A 4,417-nucleotide genomic window follows, 5' to 3' on the forward strand; every position below is an offset into this window, starting at 1 on the left:
AGATGCATAAGATCAAAGTTCATTTTTTTTCCGTTTATTTATATGCAACATATTCCTTTGCAGTGCAGCTTGAAAATAAAAAAAAAATGAAAAATTGGAAAGCCCTAAAGGACACAAAGGGCAGTTAGCAGTTCTCAAATCACGCACAAGAAAGAATTACTGGTGCATTAAAAAAATTTAAAAACGGATTTTCACGACTTTTGACTTTAAACGAGAGCACTATTTCGTTAAGATTTTTGCAAAATTTTCATGAAATGTCCCAAAAATTTGAAAAGAATTGGAAATAGATTTACTCATCATTTCTCATTTACTGACTGCAAACATTAATTGGCCTGTATTATAGATTACAAAGAAATAAGTAAATAAAAACCAATCCACCAAAAACGCAAACCAGTATTAAAAGCGATTGTTAAGAATGTCAACGAACAGTGATCGTTAGAAACAACGGCAAGCACTGAATTGATTTCCACGCTATAGTACGAATTTATGATTAATATTTACAGACGTTTGTCAACTTCAAATGTAAATGTCTGTAACTAAAAAACTTTTAGAGTGACTTTTTGTGGAGTGTATAATTTCATTCTGCAATAGCGACAGTCTCAAGTATGGCTAAAAAAAAGGTTGTAGGACAAAGTATTAAAATTACAGGGTACAGTAACGGTCAATGCAAGCTTTGCATTTGGATGTGGAGCATCATATTGAGATGATTGAAACCATGAGAAAGACTACACAATTTTTCTAATACTGAGATGTGATATGTGTTTATGCACAAGAAAATTTTTGTGGCAGACGTGCTCGTCAGACATGCGTACGGTTGTATCCTGACAGGATCCAACCAAACCATAAAACTTTTAAAAATATCTGACAGATTAGGACTGGAAAATTTCTTCCCAAGATTCGTATTGCTCAATATCCTTGACTTACACTATGTTTGTCAGCAATTACAGACTAAGAAAATCTTCCATATGCAGAATACTACGAAGCGAAAATTTACGACCTTTTCATTTCACTCCAGTTCAAAATTTCTTACAGACAAAACGATAGTCACAATTCAACTGGAGAAATTCACATTACTGGGATGTTGAAAATCAAAACTTAAGCAGGGAGTCACACTTTCAACACGAATTTAAAATTAATGTGGTGTGGGATCATACAAAATCGCTTACTGGGTCCATATGAATTACCACCAAATCTAAACGGTAATTTTTATTTAAGTAAATTTCCTGCAAACAACTTTTTAATGAAATGGATACCCGGAATTTAGACATCAGACAGAGCGTGTGGTTCATGCAGGACTGGGCGCCAGCTCACTATTCTCGTGAAGTGCATACTTATTTAAATGAGCAATTTCCTCATAGATGGATCGGAAGAGGAAGTGAATTCCGATGGCCACCTCGCAGTCCTGATTTAAATCCTTTGAATTATTACTTGTGGGGCCATTTCAAAACAGTTTATTCTCACCCAATTAGTAATCGACAAGAATTATAGAACCAGATATTGAAAGCCTCGCAGTTTATTAGAAATCAGCCCAACATATTTTAAAGTCCGTAAATTTTTAACAAAGAGTATTAGAAAATGTATGGAAGTAGCCATTTTGAAAATTTAATAAAATAATTTACGGTTATATGTTTATAATTTTGTTTTTTTAAGAAAATTGAAACTAAAATTTTGATTTTGACACCCTATAACTACGTTATTATCAACTTTTGGACTTGCCCTAAGTTTGGCCAGATCACATTATTATGACGTCACAAATCACCTGTTACTCTGTGTACAATTCATTGCGGGACACACTGTATAATAATATATGCCACATACGTCATCTTAAATGATAGAAAAATAAAGAAGAATAGAAAAAGAAAGATAAAGATGTAAAAATGTTCACTGTAATTTATAACGTGTTTAAAATTTAGCTTTGAAATTACATTGATTTTCCTGCATTTTGCTCGAACATAAAGTAAAAAATCAAGTCGGTTAACTCCCAAAAATATTTGCATTAATTAAGGCGGCGGTTACTCCACTAGATTGCTTTCTGGATTAGCAGTTAAACGCACTTTCAAGAGGGAATTTACGCCGTCATCTTGTCACGTCGGAGGGCAGGAGACCCATTGCCCTAAGCCCCACGCGTTTAATCCCTGCAAGGGAAAGGTCTTGCTGGAATCTGCCAAAACGTCCGCAACTCTCAGAGACGCTAAGAATGTCGATAAACTCCCAGATATGTCGGTGGGTGTAAGTCGACATACGCGCCTCTTCTCAGATTCTAGAGTCGGCAGAGGCTTTTGCGCGAATGATACGAAAAAGTGTAATTTCCGCTTTTTGTACTGGGAGAAAAAATACTCCTAAATATATAGATTTTGGAGCAAACAGATTTGAAATCGAAAATGAAATTTTCAGTAAAATCAACAGCTAATGTTGCTTTAACAAACGATTGGGACAACCGTTCATATGCTTTACTTTAATATCCCTTATTTATTTTTGGAATGTTTCTGTACATAATAATATACAGTGTGTTCCTGGATGGGGTACCGCACTCTTGTAATTTTTTTATTGTTGATTTTTCGAGGAAAAGTTATTCTTGATAAAAAGTTTTGCTTATCTTGGGAAGCCATGGGCAGTAATCAGATATGTAATAAAACATACAAAGCGTCCAAAAATTTACAAATTGTGAAATTTTCCCTAAGCAAAGTGCTTTTAATTGTTGTTTTCGTTAAAAACTATTTAATAAAGTTTTTCGAGAACTCATGAAAGCTTAAATACGGGGTTTAGTCAAAAAAGAAGAATAATTACATTTTGCAAATAAAAAGACGCCGCAATTTTTAACTATCTTACATACCATATAATTACTATGAATATTTCTTTATCAATGTCAAGTCAATATATTTATTAACTCTCCACCAAATAATTTTTATTAATAATGCTGGAGCAGCGAATTTATCTTGTGAAATGTTATGGAACTCGTAAAGCAGTTCGCAAGCTAATTATAAAATTCGATACCACTGGTGAGGTAAAGAATATAAAAAGATAAAAAGAGAATACAATAATAATGATGCTGCTACTAGGGTTTCTGATTTCTCTGCCTATTTTTTTTTCTCGGGTCTCGAGAATTCTCGACTAGGAATTCCCGGGAATTCTTGAATTCTCGAGCAATTTCTAAAACTTAGTCATAATTTTGGTATTGCAATGCGAAATATAAACATGCTATTATATTTAACAATAATCATTAATATTTATTATTTATTCAGTATTTTTATTAATTACTTATGTTCTAACAAAACTAAATTAAACTTTGAGTTTCTTCTTAAAAACCTTTAACTTGTTTTTTTAATAAACACTTTCAATATCCTTATGTTTATTTCAATGTTTTTGAATCGTAGTTTTCTTCCAATAATAATTATTAATAATCATTAATCATGCAGTCTTTTAATTAAATAAATAGTAAATAAGGAATTTAACCGAAGAAATCTTAAAAAAACAAGCTTTAATTTAAAGATACAGAAGCGTTCTTCCTATTAATTTATCACTTCAACATTAGGTATCTGCTTATAATAAAATTTCTACACAGACTTATAACTAGGTACAGGGTGATTCACTATATTTTGACCCCCCTTTAACTTTTTTGTTTTAAGAGTTATAAAAAAATGTGAAATACAAAAGTTGCACGATTTTTTATGAAATTTTCGAATATGATAGTAGAAAAACAAATGAAGTTCAAACAAAATGGCCGCGGATGTTAACTTTGTTAATTTAAATGGAACACCCTGTATATTTTTACACATTTGGATAGAACGTTCCCTGTCGAGCACAGTCATATATGGTTTGTTGGGTCCATCTCTAACAATAAGCGAGATAATATTAAAAAACGAAAAGAACGTTTTTTATTAAGAAAATAAAATATTTTGTAATTGTTGGACGTTTTTCGGGCATTTCTGCCTTTTTTCCAATTACGTAAGGATTTAGATTTATTTGCAATATATTTTGACATATCGAACATTGATATAGTCCAAAATAGGTATAAGTATTTTAACTAAATCGCACTAATTAGTCCGTGACAGTGACAGGTAATATTATGACAACATTGTTATGGTTTGACAGTTTGTATTATTATTTATTTAAAATGGTTTACACAGAAGTAGAAAATTTAAATATTATAGGAATTAAGATAGTAGAAGTAGTTAAGATATTCTCCATAGTTTATTTTAATTCCTAATAATATTTCAAGTTTCTACTTCTGTGTAACCCATTTTAAATAAATAATAATACAAACTGTCAAACAATAACAATGTTATCGTGACATTACTACCTGTCACTGTCACGACCTACCATATATAAGATTGTCCATGAGTAATTGGCCCCACACGGTCTAATTAGTGAGATTTACTTAAAATACCTATACGCATTTTGGACTATATCAATGTCC

Source organism: Anoplophora glabripennis, unplaced genomic scaffold (assembly GCF_000390285.2).
Source record: "Anoplophora glabripennis isolate ALB-LARVAE unplaced genomic scaffold, Agla_2.0 scaffold517, whole genome shotgun sequence".
Taxonomy (NCBI): Eukaryota; Metazoa; Arthropoda; class Insecta; order Coleoptera; family Cerambycidae; genus Anoplophora; species Anoplophora glabripennis.